The sequence below is a fragment of the Microcebus murinus genome, chromosome 1 (genome assembly GCF_040939455.1).
Source record: "Microcebus murinus isolate Inina chromosome 1, M.murinus_Inina_mat1.0, whole genome shotgun sequence".
NCBI lineage: Eukaryota > Metazoa > Chordata > Mammalia > Primates > Cheirogaleidae > Microcebus > Microcebus murinus.
Window position 1 is genome coordinate 96,766,800 of NC_134104.1, and position 23,276 is coordinate 96,790,075.

A 23,276-nucleotide genomic window follows, 5' to 3' on the forward strand; every position below is an offset into this window, starting at 1 on the left:
CCTCAGCCTGCTGTGTCAGGCTTGAGAGTTTTCCATCTATTTAGGAAATCAGTTTATAGTATTTCTGTGATCATATCTGACCAAAGCTCACAACACTGTGTAGGTGTATACAGTTTACACACATATATATATAGGATTTCACCCATGAATAATATTTCCTTAAACTATGTTTCATTAGTGATGACCTCATTACTTGACAATGGATTAGTTCAGAAAGAATCAATTTTGAATTGGTTTTAATGTTCAATGAATATATATATTATAATTATTTTTGCTATTGTGCTAGAACCAGAATTAATGTAATCCATCATAGGATATTAATACAAATGAATTATTATAATTTGGAGTTCTTAGACATGGACCTGCCAATTAGTGTTTGCAGGAAAATTTTGTAAACAAAATCATGAACTACTAATTTTTCATACTATGAGGTAGGGTAGTTTGATCTGGTTCAACGTGATGTTTTAGTCATATCATTAATATTTTCCAATTAAAATTTTTATGAAGTCCAATTTATCATTTTTTTTATTTTCTACATTGTGCTGTCAGTGTCATATCTAAGAATGATGTCTAATCCCAGAGCCCAAAGGCACTATGAGTGAAAGAAACCAGGTTCAAAGATTATGGTTCCATTTACACAACATTCTTAAAAAGATAGAACTATAATGACAGAGAAAATAGCAGTGGTTGCCAGAAGTGGAGGATGATGTCACTACAAAAGAATGGAATAAGGAGTTTTCTGGGGTGATGGAGCTGTTCTGTAATCTTATTGTGATGGTAATTAAACAAATCTATGCATGGTTAAAACTCATACAACTACACAGATCTCAAAAAAAGTCAGTTTTACTGAATATTAAATGAAAACACAAAAACACAAATATAAAGCAAAAATGGGTGTGGTTCGCACTGTCTGGGGAATGGGCATGCTTGAAATTCTGACTCGGGTGGGGCAATGGCATTATACATAACCTAAACATTTGTACCCCCATAATACACTGAAATTTAAAAAAAAAATAGAAAAAAAAAAAAACACCTAAAGGGATCATGCTTTATAAAGTGGTTACAGTGTGCATTGTAGCTGGTCCCTGTGAATTCAGTAACTCATAGATTCTTGGAAGAAAGGAAGACATTATTAGCAGTTATTTCTTTGTTTGTCTAGCTGTTTATTTATTCAATATGAGTCAAACCATCATAACTCTAGCTTAGAACTGAAATTATTTTTTCTTATTGACATTCATAATCTTAATTGTATTTTTTCTTTCCTTTTCTTTACTTTTTGGTATTTTGGGTTTAACAAATAATCAGATTAGTGAATCTCTGCAGACAGCCCCTAAATATTAATTAACTATTTGTTAAAGAGTACACAAACCTGTATCTACCCATTTTCTTGTTTCTTAATTGATACTAGGTTACTGATATAAAGAAGTAGATATGATTACTAAGAACCTTTATGGATTTTTTAGGTTGGAAAAGGCCACATTCTTTTTTTTTTTTTTTTTTTTTTTTTTTTTGAGACAGAGTCTCGCTTTGTTGCCCAGGCTAGAGTGAGTGCCATGGCGTCAGCCTAGCTCACAGCAACCTCAAACTCCTGGGCTCGAGTGATCCTTCTGCCTCAGCCTCCCGGTAGCTGGGACTACAGGCATGCGCCACCATGCCCGGCTAATTTTTTATATATATATCAGTTGGCCAATTAATTTCTTTCTATTTATAGTAGAGACGGGGTCTCGCTCTTGCTCAGGCTGGTTTTGAACTCCTGACCTTGAGCAATCCGCCCGCCTCGGCCTCCCAAGAGCTAGGATTACAGGCGTGAGCCACAGCGCCCGGCCCACATTCTTAACAATACTGGAAGAAAATAGACAAAAAAGGTTTCAAGGATAAAATAAATAAAAGGAACAAAAAGTCTGTGCTGGCAGAACAGTTTAAAAATATAAATTGTTTTGAATTCACCAGGGGATAAACAATGATACAAAAATAGGCTGCTAATTAATAAGGAGGGGCTTAAAATGAATGAGTTTTAAATGGCCGAGTTACTGAAACTATTTGCACAACTTATTTTTTAATAAAAAAATTAGAGAAATTTAGGAAATGATGAATTTGTAAAAATTGCTATTGACAAAACACAGGGAAGGGAATTCTTAAATATTTGAGCAAACTCAAATGAGCAAATTTGGATGATCCATTTCCAAAAGCATAGAGCAAGTTAGTTACATAACATTACATATTTTTGTACCAATCACTGAGTTGACAATAATAAATATTTTAAAAATCATGTCTACACATCTAGGTACAGATAGGTCTTTGGCACAAATTCTGCCAATCATGATAAAAATCTACTTTTGATTCAATATGTCTTTCAATGCATTAAGATTTTTGCAGACCTCAAAATAAGAAATTAGGTATGTTTTTCTTTCCCTGTTTTGCAAAATTGTAGCAATTGAAATAAAAGAGAGAATAACTGTTGATTTAAAAACAATTGGATGCTGATGAGAATAAGAGAAAAATCCATGGTTGAAGAGAGTGAGGTGTTTTTTTGTTTTTTTATTTGTTTTTTTCTCTGCTGGAATAGCAAGGAACTTCTTTCTGAGAAGATGACATTTCATCGGAAGCTTCAAAAATGAGAAGGATCCAATGATGTATTGAGGATAAGACCATTGCACAAAAGAACAGTGTATCTAAACCTTTGAGCAAAAAATGTTTATGTTTAAGAAATGAAAGAAGGTCTTCCTGGCTGGAGCAAAGTGCTTCTGAGTGACGGTAATAGAAAATAAGGGAGATAGTCGGGATTAGATCATGAAAGATCATCATAAGAAGTTTGAATCTAAAAATGTAAAGTTAAATATATAATTTACTTATATGATCACCTTTAAATGAAAAACATTCATCTGGTGTCAGGCAGGTGAGAGTGGGGAAGATGGGCTGGGTATATTCACGACAGATGGGTGTGGTGTGCACTGTTTGTGGGGTGGGTATGCTTACAGCTTTGAATTGAGTAGGGCAAGGCAATATATGCAACCTAAACATTTGTACCCCTGTAATATTATGAAATAAAAAAAGATGAAAAGAAAAGAAAAGAAATAATTTGAGATTCTGTTTTTATTCAAAGCAAACACAGTGACTGGAGATGTTATGTTAGTAGCACAGAATGGAATTTATAAGTAAAGACAAAAGGATGGGAGCAGACTAAATGATAGATTAAAGAAAAAGGAAAGTAACATATATGGCTAACCTAAATTTCTAACTAGTAATATAAACAGAGCTGCAATGAGAAACTAGATTATCTCTACAATAACTTTTGCCACAAATTCTAACACAAACTCTTTTTCTATACTCCACTATTAATCCATGATAATGCTTTTTCTAATGTGTAGAAAACTTAAAGGTTAAAAACAAGCAAACAAAAAGTACTTTTTTTGTTAGTGTAGTGAATATTTTGAAGAACTGTAAACATGGACTTGAATGATAGCCAACAATTAGCACTAGTAAATCTTATTTCATTCTGAATCATAATATAAATGTTTCAGTAGCTCCTGTTTGGAGGTAATGCTATTACACAATTTACTTTTAGAGTTAAGATTAGGTGAGATGTAGTTTTTAAAAGTTCAAGCCTTGCTATAGGAGATATTATTTACAGAAATGTTAATTCTGCAACTTTTACAGATACCCAATACACATTTGCCCACTAATGATTGTGAGAAGCTCTATTTTTTTTAAACATGCCAGGTCTAGGTAACTTTATTCAAAATTTTGACAAAATGATCCCCAATGTAGTATAAATATGGACACTTTTAAAAGTTCAGATACGAAATTTCAAAAAAAAATTTGAATTCAGTCTAAAGTCAATATTAATTTTTAAAAAATTGAACCAATTAAAATCATAATGCTATTTTCCTTTTTCAATTCATTATATTTTTTGAGAAAGTTTACCAGCTTAGTTTTTTCTCTCATATTGGTATTTGGAATCATTTTAACATGGCTTAACATCTTTAAGTTCTAAGCTTGTATTTATCCTGAATAGTCTTATTATAATTAAAAATATAAACCCAGAAGCAACAACTCTTCTCTACAGAGGAATTCTAATCAATAAATGTAGAAGAATGAGAGAAATTGAAAATCCCCATTAGGGTAGGGCGTGGTGGCTCACACCTATAAATTCAGAACTCTAGGAGGCTGAGGTGGGAGGATTGCTTAAGTCCAGGAGTTCAAAACCAGGAGCAAGTGTGAGACCCTGCCTATACTAAAAACACAAAAATTACCCAGGCATCATGGCATGCACCTATAGTACCAGCTACAGGAGGCAGAAGCAGGAGGTCGCTTTAGCCCAGGAATTTGGGTTTGCAGTGAGCTAGGATGATACCACAGCACTCTAGCCAGGGTGACAGAATGAGACCCTGTCTCAAAAAATAATAAAATAAAATAAAGTAAAATAATAAAATAAAATATCGCCATTAGAACACCACAGTAATAATTGCCACAAGCAAGATCTGCCAATGGTTAGTAAAATGACTGGGCAAAAGTTTAAGCAGAAACGAATGCCTCGAAGTATCTCTAGCAAATATTTAGTGATAACAAGAAAAACATAGTAAGTTTACAGCAGAAAATTCCAGCAGACACCAGCCTAGCACAGTGATCAAAGTTAAGAACACAAGAAATACATTATATCAGGTACTTCCTGTTTTAATACACTGTAACAGACTAGAGGACACAACAGAGATATGACCACTAAATGCAAGATGGAATCCTGCTTATATTTTAACAATTAAAAGGTCACGAGTGAAAAGACTAATAAAATTTCTACTTTTAAACTCTCTACTTCAGTTAATAGTATGGTATCAAGATTAATTTCTTAGTTTTGAGGAATGTTCTATGGTTATGTGAGATAGTAATGTAAGGGGAAAGTGGATATAAGATATATGAGAACTCTATACTATTTTAATAACTCTTCTGTAAGTCTAAAATGATCTTACAAACTTAAAAAAACTGTTAAAAACATGCATACGTATATGTATATAATGTGTGTACATATATATAAAAATCAAGACACCATGGAAATCCACATCTTGGGTACCCAGACAGTAAATAGTAGTGTTATTTTCTGAACTATTCATTATCTCACTGATAACTTAGCTTTAACGTTCTCCCCATTCTATATTTTTATTCTCAAGTATAATTTCTATTTTCTATGGATTATTTATGTAGCATTATTAATTTTAGAGCCAAATTTAAGGAATGGATATTGAAGGAACTTACCAAGCCTTACTTGGGTAGCTTTATGATGTTGTATAAAAGTGACTTAGGTAAATAAATTACTTATTGAATCTGAGGTGACTTTCAGTATATACTATCTGTTCTTAGAAAAACAACTGTTTCTTCATAAGATATCCAAGTGGTATTTTTTTTCCCTAGACTTCCAGGCCTATTAGTGACACTAAATCTATCAGCTATCTTCATTCTTTATAAATAAATCAGGACCAGCATATTAGATGAGAGAAAATGAAGTAAACATATTGGCTGGATCTTATGGTTAGGATGAGTGATTTTATTCTTAGAGAAGCTCTATATTTAAAAAAATTGTACAGAATATTTCATATTGGTCAGTCCTTTCATTCCTACTTATTCCTGTCTCATTTACATCACAAATATAAATATTTTGCGAATGGATGTCATATGTAATGGAAAAAAGACCTAAACAAGAAAGTCTGGGCTCTAGTACCAATACCTCTCTTTCTAACAGTTGGTTGAACATAGGAAAGTCATTGACCATCAGAAACTTTGGGTGAAACAAAAAATCATCATGGTGCAAGAGAAACAACAGTAGCCTTGTAATCAAAGATGATTTTTGTTTGTTTGTTTCCAAAATACTTACTCTGCTCCTTATTAGCTCTAAAACTCCAGCTGATTATTTTACTTCCACGGACTATGTTTTTTATGAGGATAATAAGAATGGGAATACATTCTACACATATTTATGTGTAGGACAAAATAAGATGGTGTGAAAGTGCAATATGATCCATAAATAGATATATTTATACATGAAATCCCACAATTTTCATTGAAAATAAGTGTTATAAATAGTTAACTATTCTCTACACATTAGAGATTTTATCATTTATTATTTTGTTAGCAACAGTATTTTATTTACACTGTTATATATATATATTTATTTATAGTTATGGAATAATTTCCTGTAACTTTAGTAAAAATCTTTTAATTTTCTCTTTATTTCTTGGCCATAATAATTTATCTGAAGTTTTTCTTATCATTTATTATATGAACAGCATTGGAATAGATACTGAGGGATGTTATACGTATCCGTGAAATAGTTCTTATTCCCTAAAAGTGTGTAGAATAGATAAAAATGTATAATTCTTCACATACCATGAGGCAAGAGTAAAATATTTTTTCTCAGTTGATTGAAACAGCAATGATATATGAGTTGTGGATATCAGGAATAATACAAAAGGAGCTAGCATCTAGGGTGGGTATAATAAAATTTGAGTAGATGATGTTAGGGATAGATAACATTCCATGAAAAGACGGTGGTGAGAATACACATGAATGAGGTAGAAAGCCAGCAGTTGCATTTGGAACAGTGAAAATGCACCATATTTGCTCTAGCTGAATATAGGAATTAGTAAAAAGGCTGGAAGAGCTTTGATGCTAGCTAGATGGTTTGGACTTTATCTCATAGTCAGTGAGGATGCTGTGGAAGTGCTGGGAAGTGCTATGATCAAAGCAGCGTATATGGAGGATCAATCTGTTGCTGTTGCACAAGACAGACTGGAGAAGGAAAAAGAGCAGCACTAGCTAAATGTATTATAAGGATTTGTTGGCATTCCAGGGATTCATGAGCGCCTAGCCCAGGGTGTGAAAAGCACAATCGATAAATGAAAGGATATACACGAAAGGTATATAAATGAAGACTGCACAGAGCTTGGCAGCCAACTGGATCTGAGGAAGAAAGGAAGGCATCAAAAATAACTATTGACATTGGATAAATAGGAATATGAATGAAAGAAGTAAATTGCTTCTGTAAAAGCAAAGATAAAAAGAAAAGTGAGAAGAATTATGGGTGGACATGGCTTGTTGACTCACAATATTCCATTTTTATCGTGTAATAACTCTTCTTAAAGTGATACTGAATATTCAAGCACATGGTATTTCATATTAATTTTTATTTTTTGATCACCTATACATGTATGAAATATTAATATGGATTTTAAGTGTTCACATATCAAATTATATTTCAATATAGTTTAGAGGAAACCTGTCACCAGAGAATAACATTGGAACTCTAATTTTGGTTCAGACTAGTGAAATATAGCATACTGATATGGAAATTATCTTAGACTACATTGAAATGATCAATTTTCAACAAATATCTAAGGTAACACTTGAAAATTATAAAAAAAATAATTAAGAACTAGGAAAATTGTCATTGCAACACAATATTTTAGAAAAAGTATTTTTCAAAGAGAATATGAAACTATGATAAGAAATGGTACTGGGCAAAGACATTGATATATTTTGTCATAAATGGATATAAAAAGATGAAAAACTTGAATGATATACAAAAGTTTTAGGAAGTTTTATATAAAATATCATTACATGTTAAACAAAAGTCATTTTTAATGACCATATATAATATTATTAAAAATAGTCAAACTGAACTAGAGAATAGGCAGAAAAACAGGAATCTCAAAGATATTTTAAAAAAACAAGAAAATTACCTTTTAAATAGCTATTGTTGCACACCTGTTAACTTAAAACTTCAAAAAGTTTATGAAATGACAGATAATGAATAAGCATTTTGAAATTATGCAGTTTGAAGCCAAATTCATAATATTAGAGATAAATAATTTAGAAAGAAAATATATGAGTAATACTTCCTTTATACTTTTAGTAATAATGATTGTAAAACATTCCAGTCATAAAGATTAATTTTAAAACATAGGAAGGCATTAAAATGTTTAAAGAAAATTGATCTCTTTAAAAATATTGTAAAAACATGATTAATATTATTTTATGTGATAGTGTAATTATTTGAATAAAAAATTACAGTATCAAAGAAAAACAACCTATAAGGATGGAAATTATTTTGGAAACCAGCAATTTTTAAAATTGATCTTATTACCTTTATCAACAATATTTGAATTATTGACCTTTGATTTCCTTTGTTTCCTTTTTTATTTGTATAAATGTATGAGGTATAAATACAATTTGTTATATGCATAGATTGTGTAGTAGTCAAGTCAGAGTTTTTAGGGTATGTATTATCCAAATAACACATATTGTACTCATTAAGTAATTTCTCATCGTTCACTCATCTCACCGCCTCTCACCCTTTTGAGTCTAATTGTCTACCATTTTTCTCTCTACATCTATGTGTAAAAATTTTTATAATAGCTCTCACTTATAAGTGAGAACACACAATATTTGTCTTTCTGTGTCTGACTTGTTTCACTTAAGATAATGGTCTCCAGTTCCATCTATGTTGCTGAAAAGACAGGATTTCATTTTTTATGGCTGAATAGTATTCCACTGTGTATATATAATATATTTTCTTTATCCAATCTTCAGTTAATGGACACTTAGATTGATTCCATATCTTTGCTATTGTGAATGGTGCTGCAATAAACATATGAGGGTAGGTATCTTTTTTGATATATTCATTTTTTTTTCTTTGAGTAGATACCTAGTAATGCAATTGCTGAATAGAATGGTAGTTCTATTTTTAGTTCTTTGAGAAATCTCCACCTGTTCTTCATAGAAGTTGTACTAATCTACATTTCCATCAACAGTATTTAAGAGTTCACTTTACTTTGTATCCATGCAATATTTTTTATTTCTATGTTCATTAAACCTGTATTTTTTGGTTAAACTTCAAATTAATTATAGATACAAGTGGCTTGCCTTTGTTGAGTTATTTACTCCCAAGCTTATAATATCATGAGCTACCAAGTAGTGAAAATAAGACAAAATTCCTTTTTTTCAGAAAAATACTTTCTTTGGGGGAGAAAAAAATAAAATTCAAGTTTATTATTAAAATATATAGATAATTATATACATATTTCAAACTCCAAATAATCATATAATTATTAATATGCATAGAATATTCCTCACATCTTTGTTTCCTTTCAATCTGATAATACTCTTTAATTTTATGAAATAATAATATGTGTTACTTCAATCAGACTTGGACATTTTATATTGTCACATTTAGGTGTTCTATATGATATATAAAGAGAAGAAGAATATTAGATGACTCGACAGAAATTTTGAATGAATAAGAACACCTGGAACTAAGGAAGAATGACAACAAGCTTAGAGTTGTAACACAAGTTGTGCATTGTTATCTTAGATAATTTTTGGTGGGATTCCATGGGAATACAATGTCTAGAATCTGCTTTCTCTTATTTTGTCCATCAAATTGATTTCATCTAGTTTAGCAGCTACTATATATGAGAGTGAAATAATTTTTACCAGGCATTTTCTATCTATGGCCCCCACTTCTCTCCTGCTTAAAAGACATGTGATATAAATATATATGCACACTGTACACATTTAGAAGTATTAATGTATATATCTATGTAGAATTTTGAAAAATTAAAATTCTCTGCTTCTGCCAAAAAATGCAATAAAGTGGAAATAAAAATAGCACAGTGAAGAAAGCAGTAAATATAAGATATTTGGTTTTGATTAGATTATTTTGAACAGAAAAATTACTAGCACTTTCTTGTCAAAATAAATATTTTGCTTTCCAATGTTAGTAACATATTAAATTTGTAGTATCTTCTAAAAAGAGTTTCTGTAAGATATAAATATTAATGTTTTCTTTAAGAAATGTGTAATATTAAAGAAAGATAAACACGATGTTTTCAAAATAAATTTCAAATAAAACAAAAGAAATAATTATTAGACTATATATAAGGAAAGAAAGATAACATAAATGAGGAGAGGCAAAAAAGAAAAAAAACATGCTAGCAAAACAAACTACTTTGAAAGGTGGACTCAAAATAACTAAAATAACTCTTCTAAAGTCAAAAGAAAGATAAATCATGTAGGATAGAAAGTAATAAAATACCCTGTATTGACCATTGACTAACATTTGATAACACAAATTGATAATACAATGACAATGAAATATGTCTAATAATCTCAGTCAATTTGGTAAAGATAGTGTTATCTCTTTGGGAAAGCAGATGTTCAATAATTCCATGCTTGGTAATGTTATAAAATGTTTGCATACTTTATTAAGAAAATGATATTAAGAAGATACAGGATTAGATGCTCCTATTCGCCATTAGCCTTCACTCCAAGTTCTTACTATTTAAATTTCTTCTATTAATGCTGCTGAGTATTATAACTCAGTTACCTTTACTAACCTGCATCAGAGATTTAGGATGACTTCACATGCAGTTATGTTTCTGCTATACTTGTGAGAAAATGCTGAAAACCTGTCAGTGACATCTTTCACTTCTCAAATAAGGTGGCTAAGAAATCTTGGTGACCAAAAAAATGAGGTATTCACAAACTAGATATTGTCTTTTTCACTGAATCTGAAAGCAACAGTTTCTTTAATATATTCATCGAATTTTAAAAGAATTCATTCTATATTTATATATTTTTTAAATTAAATAGTTATCCAGATTTTTGAAGAGAAGCCAGATAAATAGGAAGAGCCAGAAGAAAATAAAACCCTATGGCAAAAGGAAACAGGAATGCCAAAGAGAAGATATTTCATCATTATGAGTCAGTATTAGAATGGGAGACATAATTCTGTGAGAAATCAATATAAAAATAAACTTCTGCTCCTTAAGGACTTTTGATTTTTCAATGGCCAGCTGATATAGAGATAGAAAAAGTGAAAAGCTGTTTATGCAGGGCAGAAATAGGGATTTTTTCCATGTCAGCCTATACTTTTCTTGCAGTATTAATTTTTATTTCTGAAATTCTCATTATGAGTGAGCAGTGGATCCAAATATATCTGTGTTAAATGCCCCAGGATCATAGCACAGTGGCTGGCACTGAAAGGTGAGGCAAAATAATATGTACAAGAATTACAAATGACAGTATCTGAGCTCTCATGGAACTCATGTGAACATACATGTAGGATTGTTTACCAGCAACCCAAGCCTATATGCCCTTTGATTAAATCATGCAGTAAGAACTTGGTAAAAACTATAGGTGTTTAATTTATAATTGTTTTCATATATCTAGAAGTTCTTATTTATTCTAGCATATAATTTGTTAAATCATAATCTATATAATAAGAATAAATTACAAATATAATAATTGCTCTGGAAATTAATTAAAAATGTCTTATAGCAATTACCATAGATATAGAAAGCTTTAACCTGAGGTCTGGGTTGAAATATTTAACTACTACATAGAGATAATATATCTAGAGCAAATAATATTATTTTAGATATTCCTAGAGGAAAGTTAATAATATTGAATATACTTAGAGAATTATGAATAAAGAAATATTGAAAACAAAATCAATATATTTATAAATATGAATACTACCAGTATTCATTACTACAGACTAATAGTAACTAATAGTTACTGTTACAGACCACTATTGAGTCATTTCTTAAAACCAAGGTTCCCCTATGATTTTTAAAGGTAATACTTCACTTGATCCTCACACAGGCTTATAATTCTTATTATATGTATCATATGGATGGTCAAATGAAACTATAAAGATTAAGGATTTATTTAAATGCAGTAATTGCAACAGATTAAATCATTTTTTTAAAAATTTAGAATGAGTGGAATAATTTATTTAATTTTTTTATTTCAGTAAATTATGGGTGTACAAACATTTAGGTTACATGTTATGACTTTGCCACATGCCAACCATGATTTGAGACTTGTCCTTTCCCTCCCTACAATGCTCACTGCATCCATTAGTTGTGAGTTTACCCATTCCAATCCCCTTACCCCAAAGAATATTACCACTGTGTGAGCATCTTAATGTTGATCAGTCAGTTCCAGTTTGATGGCGAGTGCGTGTGGTGCCTTTTCTTCCATTCTGTGATACCTCACTTCAGAGGATAGGCTCAAGCTCTATCCAGGAGAATATAAGAGGAGCTAGATCAACATCATTTCTTATCATTGACAGTATTCCATTGTACACATATACCACATATTATTAATCCACTCATGGATTCATAGGCACTTGGATTGTTTCCCCAGCTTTGCAATTGTGAATTGTGCGGCCATAAACATTTGAGTGCAGATGTCTTTATTATAGAATGACTTTTGTTCCTTTGAGTAGATGCCTAATAATGCTATTGTTGGATCAAATGGTAGTTCTACTTGTAGGTCTTTGAGGTATCTCCAAATATCTTTCCACATAGGTTGCACTAATTTGCAGTCCCATCAGCAGTCTAAGAGTGAGTGTTCCTATCTCTCCATATCCTCGCCAGCATTTGTTGCTTTGGGATTTTTTTTTGACAAAGGCCAATCTTACTGGAGCTAGGTGATATTGTGGTTTTGATTTGCATTTCCCTAATGATTAGAGATGTTGAGCATTTTTTTTTATAGGTTTGGTGGCCATTAGTCTGTCTTCTTTTGAAAAGTTTCTGTTCATACCCTTCCCCCATTTATTGATGGGGTTGTTTGATTTTTTTTCTTGTTGATTTTCTAAATTTTTAATTAGGCTAGATTTGTAGTACAGTGTTTCCCCAAAAATAAGACCTACCCATAAAATAAGCCCTAGCAGGATTTCTAAGCATTTGTGCAATGTAAACCCTACCCTGAAAATAAGACCTAGTGATGGGCGTGGCTACACAGCGTATCTGCAGTTCCCATACATTTCATTGCGAAGCCGTAAAGAAGATCAGCAGCTCTTCTCATCTGCCTCATTGTGACAGCTACTATTCCAGAGGAATAGGATGGAATTCAGGGTTTGGAGAGTTATGATGATGTTCCAGAGGAAGATGACTTAACTATATTTGAATAAATGTTGATTGTTGTACAATACTTAATAGAAATACCATTTAACCTAGCAATAGCATTATTAGGCATCTACCCAAAAGAGCATAAGACATTCTATTATAAAGACATCTGCACCTGAATATTTATGGTAGCACAATTCACTATTGCAAGGATGTGGAAACAACCCCAGTGTCTGTCAATTCATGAGTGGATTATTAAAATTTGGTATATGTTTACAATGGAATATTACTCAATTCTAAGAAATGGCAGCAAGCTAGTACCACTTATATTATCCTGGATTGAGCTTAAGCCCATTATCCAAAGTGAGGTGACACAAGATCAGAATAATGGGCTTCACATATACTTGCCATAAAATTGGTACTGACTAACACTATGGTGCTTAAAGGGTGGTGGTGTTCACCAGGGATTTGGAGGTTGGAGGGGTAGTCCCACATCTGAGGGATGTGGTGAACATTGTGGAGGGGAAGGGCATACCTCTAACCCTTGCTAGGGAGAGGCAAAGATATAAAATGTAACCAAAATGTCAAGAAAAAAAGAAAAACAAACACTTGTCAGATGTGGGGCAGGTGGGAGGGGGAGGAGAGGATGAGTATATACATACATAGAGAGTGTGATGCACATCATCTGGGGGATGGACATGCTTGAAGCTCTGACTCGAGGGGGTCGGGGAGACAAGGGCAATGTATGTAACCTTAACGTTTGTATCCCCATAATAGGCTGAAATAAAAAGAAAGAGGAAAAAAATTACACATCCCCTGAAAATAAGCCCTAGGGTGTCTTCTTGAGGAAAAATAAATATAATACCCTGTCTTATTTTGGGGGAAATATGTTATTTCAGAAGGTATTAAAATCAGTAAGTCTTCTAAATTTGTTTGTAGATACTAATAACTCAGCAAACTATAGTTATTTGTTACTCTTTATGAGCAGATTATTATAAATATACCTGCTATATCTATAAAGTCATGCAACCCATAACAACCTACCATTCAATGACAGATCATATATATGATAGTGGTCTCATAACATTATAATACCATATTTTTACTGTACATTTTCTATGCTTAGATATGTTTATATATGCATATATTTACCATTGCATTACAATTGACTACAGAATTCAGTACAGTACAGGTTTGTAGCCTAGGAGCAATGGGTTGTATACCTCATATCCTAGGCATGTAGTAGGCTATACCACCTAAATTTATGTATAAATTTATGTAAGTACACTCCATGATGTTCACACAAAGATGAAATCACCTAACAATGTATTTCTCAGAAAGAATCCCCATTGTTAAGTGATGCATGACAGTATTACATTTGTCATACGCTAGACATTGCAATATATTTGTGCATGTTATAATATATTATGCATATTGCATACACAATAATCCATAAAATCATAACATAGGAGACTTAGAAAGACACTGAAAAAATGATAAACTCCATTTATTGTAGCCCTAGATATCTGTGTCTCTCAGTCAGAATGATAGCTATGATCAGGCATGACAGGCAGGACAGGCAGCCACCATCCAATAGAACAGCACTTCTGCCACACTGCTTTCTTCTATCTCTGATCTTTCTCTTTTGCCTCATGTGTTGAGGGAAAAAGTGGCAAAAGATATTAACAAAAACTTCTCAAAAGATAAAAGACAAATGTCCAATAAACATATGAAAAAATACTTTACATCACTAATCATCAGGGAAATGCAAATTAAAACCATAATGATATATCACATTACCCCCATTATAATGGATTTTATTAAAAAGTCTAAGAACAATAGATGCTTATGTTGATGCAGAGAGAAAGGAATGCTTGTACACTGTTGGTGGGACTGCAAATTAGTACAATCTCTATGGAAAACAGTATGGAGATTCCTCAAAGAACTAAAAGTAGACCTACCATTTGATCCAGCAATTCCACTATTGGCCATCTACCCAAAGGAAAGAAAGACTTTTAAACAAAAAGACACTTATACTTGAATTTTTATTGCAGCACAATTCACAATTGCAAAGATGTGGGATAAGTCCAAGTGCCCATAAATTCATTAGTGAATTAATAAAATCCAATATATTTATACCATAAAGTAATACTCAACTGTGAAAAACAGATGAAATAATACCTGTTGCAACAATCTGGATGGAAATGGAAACTATTCTCCTAAGTGAAGTATAATATCTCAAGAATGGAAAAACAAACACCAAATGTACTCACTATGAAATTGAAACTAACTAAAGAGCACACATGTGCACAGAGTGAAGTAAAACTCAGTGAAAATTAACCAGGGGACAGGGAGAGGAGAGGAGAGGAATTAACCAACCAAATGAGTAACATGAAAACTGTTTAGGTGATGGGCATAGCTGTAGCTGGGACTCAAACATTACAAAAATGATCCATGTAACCTAAAACATTTATACACCTTTAATATTTTGAAATAAATAGTACAAAAATTAAGCATGATTAAAGATCCTCTCCTTCTGACCAGTGAGTTTTGAACAGACTTGAAAGGTAAAGTATGAGCACTTGCTGTATGCTTTTTGCTTAACATATGCCCTCACTTAACCTTGAAGACAAATCCTAAAACCTAGGTGTTCACATTTTACAATTGAGGAAACTGAGGCTTAAAGAAATGATATAATTGCCTAATAAAACAAAGGTGTTGAAGAGTCAGTTCTTGAATTTGGCTCTTCCTGACTCCAAAAATTATGGTATTTTTCTTACACTATGATGTATATTCAGCAAGATCTTAATTGAAACAAAGGCTAAAAAATGGAATTAATTGTAAAGCAACTTCTGCTGCCACCAGCAATAATTATTCGGCTTAATTTGGTTTTCCAATACTTTCTTAGTGAATAATGTTTTAACTTTCCTAGAATTCCAATTTTAGAAAATATTTGAGAATAATAAGCTGGAAACTACTACTTGTAAAGACAAAAGATATTAATATTTATAGAATTTTCCCCGGTAACTCACCACCAGTGCTGCTTAATGAACAATAGAGAAATTGGATGAATGCATTCAAGATTCAAATTATATGCATTTTTCTACAGTGGTATCTCTAAGGAACTCAAAGTCACTGTAACTATATATCATTACTGCATACCAGGCAAGAAAGCTCCAATTTAGCACAGCCAATGCATCACAAATATGCCTCTAGGTCACCTTCTTCCACCATGACAGTAGTATGAATCAGGGTGATTCTTCCACAGAAGAAGAATGCTTGGAAAATAAAAAGTGTTTTATTCTCACAATAGCTGTTCTTGGTTATGGTACATGTAGTTTTGCTAATCAACTCCTCACCAGCCTCTCTCTCTCTCATGACTCTCTCTCTTGTTCTCTCTCCCCCTCCCCCACAATGCATTATGAAATATAAATATTATATTCACACATGTAATTAAATGCCAAGGAAATGCATTGTTTATTCTCCTTGAAGAAGTAAAGGTACAAGTGTCTTTCAGAGATCAACACTTAGGGTTAGATATTATTTTTAATAATTTATAAGTGTTATTTTTTTTAATTTCTTCATGTTTAGGTTACATATGTTGTCCTTGCTCCCCTCCCCCAAGTTAGAGCTTCAAACGTGTCCATCCCCCAGATGGTGTGAATCACACTCATTATGTATGTATATAGCCATCTCTTCCTCCCGTCTCCCATCTGCCCGACTCCCAATAAGTGTTATTACTATATGTGCACTTAGGTGTTGATCAGTGAAACCAATTTGCTGGTGAGTATACGTGGTGCTTATTTTTCCATTCTTGGAATACTTCACTTAGTAGAATGGGTTCTAGCTCTATTCAGGAAAATACAAGAGGTGCTATATCGCCATTGTTTCTTATAGTTGAATAGTACTTCATGGTATACATATACCACATTTTATTAATCACTCATGGATTGATGGGCACTTTGGTTGTTTCCACATCTTTGTAATTGTGAGTGGTGCCACTATAAACATTCTAGTGCAGATGTCTTTTTTATACAATGTCTTTTCTTCTTTTAGGTAGACGCCCAGTAATGGGATTGCTGGGTCAAATGGTAGATCTACTTCTATCTTTTTAAGGTATCTTCATACTGCTTTCCACAAAGGTTGCACTAGTTTGCAGTCCCATCAGCAGTGTAGGAGTGTTCCTATCTCTCTGCATCCATGCCAACATTTATTGTTTGGGGACATTTTGATAAAGGCCACTCTCACTGGAGATAAGTGATATCTCATTGTGGTTTTGATTTGCATTTCCCTGATCATTAGAGATGTTGAGCATTGTTTTCATGTTTTTTTGGCCATTATTCTGCCTTCTTTTGAAAAGTTTCTGTTCATGTCCTTTGCCCACTTTTTGATAGGGTTGTTTGATTTTTCTTGCTGATTTTTCTGAGTTCTAGATTCTAGTTATCAGCCCTTTATCAGATGTGTAGCATGCAAAAATTTTCTCCAATTTCTAGGTTGTCTGTTTGCTCTCATGACAGTTTCTTTGTGCAGAAGATTTTCAATGTGATCAGGTCTCATCTATTTATTTTTGTCATTGCTGTGATTGCCTTTGGGGTCTTCTTCATAAATTCTTTGCCTAGCCCAATGTCTATAAGTGTTTTTCTACCATTTTCTTCTAGAATTCTAATAGTTTCACACCTTAGGTTTAAGTCTGTTTCCCAATTTTCTGTGAAATTTTAGAGAATTTGAGTTGGAAACTTTATGATTCAGGACAATTGAAAATTTGTACTGCAAAAAAGTTAAAATAAAAAACATGAAAATAAAAACAGATAAAATACATATATAGAGAGAGAGAAAGAGAGAGAGAAACTGTCCCATAATTTGTTACTTCGAGGGTTTCTGAGGACATAGACCCTTAAATATAGAACAGTCTTGCGAAAACCTGGATAGGTAATCACCCTATTACAGGTCATTAGTTATTAAAAAGGCCTTTTGTTTTGGGAATCCATCAGGAAGACATATACTGTATTTTCTGTATATATAATATTTCCAAAAATAATTGCCCCAAATTGATTTTCTGGTTCTGTAGGGAATGATATATCTCCATAGATTCTAGGAGGGAGACTGTACTTCTAAATATTTGTTTAGCTAGTATTCTTATAAGGGTCTAAAGACTTTAAACTTCAGTGAGATCGTGATTTCTTGGGTAATGGTAATTCCCTTTCTTTTACTGCTACATCTTTATTTTAAGTTTGTGATAGAAATGTGATGGCGATTAATTCAACTTCTTGCATCATCTTTCCCATCCTTTGTAATCTTCTTATGTAACTCACTGAATCTACTTTTCATGCTATAGTAATAAGAATGATAATAATGACTCTTTTCTATCCTTATATGTCGACATGTTACATGTTTCTAAAGATATAATACTTAATATTTCTTTCATCTGGTTTATAACTAATTAGAATTTAAACATGATTTATATCTTCTTCACTTAAAAATACACTGAAACAAAATAAATGAAATACAATTTTTACTAAAAGGGTGAGCTAAACTAAACCAATGTTAACTAACTAACCACAGACAAGCAGCTTTCCCAAACTGTTTCTTTGCAGCCTTCACACTACTTCATAACTCTCTTCTGTGTTCTTTTCACAGCACAGCTCCTTAAAAGAATTATCAAACTGACTTAGCAATTTAATCTCTAGCCAATAAAATATGGGTCATTTATTTAGTTATTTTTGCCTTACTCTTTATAATCTTTTGATCCTGAGATTTCCTTTGTTGTCAAATCCAGAGGATGCCTTGAATTTGAATAAATAATAATAAAAAAAACAGACACCACCAACCAAATTGCCATAAGATGCAAGAACCAATTTTATGAGAATTACAATTCAACTAAAATGATCTGATATGAAAATAACCAGTCATTAAAGAAAAAAATTGCAGGGATATCTATTATAAAATAAAAGATAATACTTTCAAAGGGTTTATGGAGATCTCTGTACCTTCCTCTTAATTTTGTTATGAATCTAAAACTGTTCTAAAACAATATAATCTTAAAAAATAATGAAAAACATTAAAGACAAGGAAATATGCTCTTTCCTGAAGCCTATAAAAGAATACAGCCTTGGTGACACCTTGATTTTAGCCCCATAAGATTCATTTTAAATTTTGGACCTCCAGAACTATAAGATAATACACTTGTGACTTGTGCCTATAATGCATTTGATGGAACTAGCATTTAAAAATCATAATAAAAATTAAGATTAATATATGATCTTCATATTTATCAATGCTTTATTATATAAATGTGGAGATTCCAAAAACATTAGAAAGATTTTGTGCACACAAAATAATATATGAGATAATATACACCATTGTCATTACAGGACTAGGTAAATGTATGTCAATGACAAATAATTTTTTAACAAAAGGGGAGAAAATAAAGCTAGACATTTTAGAAGACATTTCATTTACTGATATTATTCATTGTATTTGTTGCTCTGAGAATTCCTACTCATTACTAAAATTAGTGATTCATTTACTAGGTTTTAATTCATATCAAGGAAGTAGGTTCTATTGTTTGTCACTGGTTTTAAAACCATCTATACTCCTTATAGAAATGTATGTAACTGATGTTCTGGCAAAGCCTCCCACTTACTATTCAGGGAAGAAAAAGATGGCACAAAATATGCACATGCCATTCAGTAGGCTGCTCCCATTATAATCTATCTATTGACTATAATAACAATGAATATTTGAAACCAAAAGTCTACTTAGACTATCTAATACTTGGCTGTAAATATTCATTAAAATTTCCACAATTGATTTTTTTTTATCTCAGTTCCTGTCACTACACTGGCATTAAAAATTAGAACAATTCTGGCTAGGATGATAGGGGTTTTCTGGAAAGTGTTATTAGGATGCATTCTCTTTATTCATTGAAATTGATTTTTATACACTTATTAGAAGGAAAGAAAAGCAGATTTTTAAAGTGTATCTCAACTTTACTTACTAACTCCTTTCTAGAATGATTTTAATGTCCTTTATTTAATGATCCTGTCAGTCTGATTTAACCAGATGCTCCAGGTCTATCTGTTCCTGGATTCTGTCTTTCTCAGACCATCACCTCAAGCACATCTGACTTAACAGTTTGTTTATTAATTTATTTCAAACTTCCCTGGTTTTGAACCTTTCAAGAAATCTGAGTAGGCTACCATAAATCTTTCCAAGTTAGGTTCAGTTTTGAATATTTAAACAGCTTTTGAAATATCACTTTCTTCAGATACCTAACAAATTTTAGGAAATAATTCCAGATCATTCAGACTCCTTTACCATCTTGTACAACATGGGTGTGGATTTATTCTGATCTAAGTCTTTAAGGAAAATAAAATTTCCTGATTTAATAGTTTAGATTGTATTTGACATAAAATTAGCAGTCACTAAAAGTGACTATACATAGTAAAAAGAAAATAAATACTCTTTCTACAATTATCATATAATCTATTAAAGGAATGACATTTGACTAAAATCACACATTGAATATGCACAGTGATTTGATCAAATAGGTGATCCTGAACAGAAGTAATTAATAATGGACAAAAGAAAACTGATAAAACATAATGATCCCACAAAAATATATATAGTTTCAGCCAAAAGAGCAACAAAGGAGACAGATAAATTGATAAACCAGGAGTTCATCAGAGGGAGTATATTTAAAATCACCTGGGAAATATTTCTAAATATAGCCAAGCATCACGTAGCTACACATCATGAGACTAATTAGATTTCAGGGGGATAGAGTATACTGATAAAAAATACTAAAGAATTCCAGATAAGTATAGCATCCACTTATAAAATGGGTAACTAGATTTTCACAAAAGTGGAGGGGTAAAAAAAAACAAAAACAAAAACAAAAAAAACTATTGCCAAAGGTCAGGAAACATGAAGGAATAGATTTTCTTTTTGGGTTTTCAAGATGACATATTGAAGGCATAGAAAACATTTACTAGTCAAGGGCCTGGCCATACATGGAACAGTTCAAGAAATTATTATATTACCTGTTTCAGTTGAAATCTTGAACTAACTGGGAAACATTGATTTGGAAAAATAGATCTATTCTAGAGTGTGGATGATATTGGTGCAACAAATATATAGGAAAATATATGATTTTATTTAGTATGTTTTAAAATAAATGCACATAGTTTTATGACCCAACAATCACACTGTTAGATACATACCTTAAAGAAATGCTTACACATATGAATAAAAAGATGATAAAAAATCCAAAAATGTTCATACCAGCATTATTTATATTAGAGAAAAATTAGAAATAATTTAAATGTCTCCTAATGGAGATATGTGTAAATAAGCTGTGGTATGTTCAGAAAATGGAATCCTAGGGAACAATTTAAAATGGATACATTATATCTATATATAGCTCTATAATTATACTTTAAAATCTAAAGAAATGATAAACAGTGAATTCAGGATATGGTTACTTCTTGGAAGGAGAGTGCAGGGGTATAACAGGAAAGCTTGTGCAGTGGACATTAACAATATTTGTAACATTTTTTTCCAAAGCTTTGATGGCCCCAACTTAGATCCCAAATTAAATTCAAGGAGATTTCCAGTATCCCTTCTAACCTAGCCTGAAATTCACTCTCAGTCATTTCAGCCATCATTCCTTCCAAGTGTTGCAACAGAATCTCTTGGAAAGGCTATGAGTCCCCAGACAAATTGGCTCTCAGTTACCTGCCCAACCTTAGCTTCTATTACTGTCTTCTTGCTTCCCTTAGGTCCTTATTTGTAGGAAAGTAAGCCTCCTATCTATTCCCTAAATCTACCAGGGAAGCCCCTGCCGAAGTGATTTTGTACTTAATGTTCTCTCTGCCTAGAAACATCTGGTCCCAGATACCTGCATGACTGCCTGCTTTCATTTTCTTCAACTCTTCTCTCTTGTTACCTCAATGAAACTTTCTCTTACCAATCTATTAAAGTGCCAATATCCCACCCCTATCTTCCCTATCACTTTTTACTCTTTTACCTTTCTCTTTTTAGGATTTATAATCTTCAAATACACTAAATAGTTTACTGATTGGTTTATTGTCTACCCCTAGCACTTTAAGAAGATAGCAGAAAATTTTTGTCCATCTTTCTTACTGTTGTGATGCATGATAAACACTTGAGATATTTTTTAATGAGATGAAAGGCTTATGACTGAATTCTTCCATTCCCGCTTCCTAAATGAGTATTTTAGAATCCAGGTGACTCTCCAATCAGTTCCGTTGTTCTCATGTTTGGCAAGGCAAAGAAAACATGCACCAGGGCTCAGAGCCAAGTGTCCAGAATTCAGTTTCCCAAGATGTCTCACGCAGGTTCCTCACTGCATTTTTAAAAATCTATTCGAGTTCTTCCAATGACCTTTGTTCTTATTCTTGATGTCGTTCGTGCATTCAAATATCAGTTTGCTTTTAGACACTAGGTTTCCTTACACTTGCATTCTCCTCAATCCCCCTAAAATGCATTAAGCACAGTATTTTCAATAAAATTTCCTATAGTAAGCTTTAGAAATACAACAAAAACTTCTGAATGTGTCCTAAATGCTCAAATCTCTACAAAGAACAAGTGGCAGAAAAAGTTATCTTCTTGCAATGAGGAAAAACAAAATAATGAAGGGAGAAAATGAACAATTAATTATCTTTTAATATTATAGCAATATATAGAGTGGCGCAATTGGTCATCATTATGATCCTAGTCTTTAAAAGTGGTTTTTTTTTATTTTCATTAAAAATATCATCAGAACTATTTTTCTAGTAGATGCTATAAATTTGGAAAATGTGTACATATTTCATTGTCTATATTACCTTTGTGCACAGGGAAACATTTTTATAGGGGGTCAGGAACTAAAGCTTCTAAATGAACCTGAACTTAACCTTATTAAGTTGGTGGTTTAAACGACTTAGCTGTTTAAACAAAATTATTTTGACTGTCTAAACTGTATCAGATTAGGCAATATTATAGCCAAATTATCCTCAAATGTGAAAGGTGAAAAACCAAATTATTGGTGTCAATCAAACACTATTCTAGCATATAAATATTGAAAGCATAACAACTGCCAATATTCTAAGAATTTTATGTATAATACCTCTATTTTAGAAGAAAACTTATATTTTACAAGCTACCGATGTGATAATTACATGTCATTTCTCTTTTGGTTGAAAGTTTAACTTGTTTCTATACAATAAAAAGAAAACAATCCAAATTCAGTTACAGGGTTTGTTCATCATTTTTATACTATAACAGATTTCTTAACAATAAGAATATTTGAATTCATCATGACAATGTCCTGCTTCTGTTTAAGAGTATTAATTATATTTGTAGGAGGAGGAA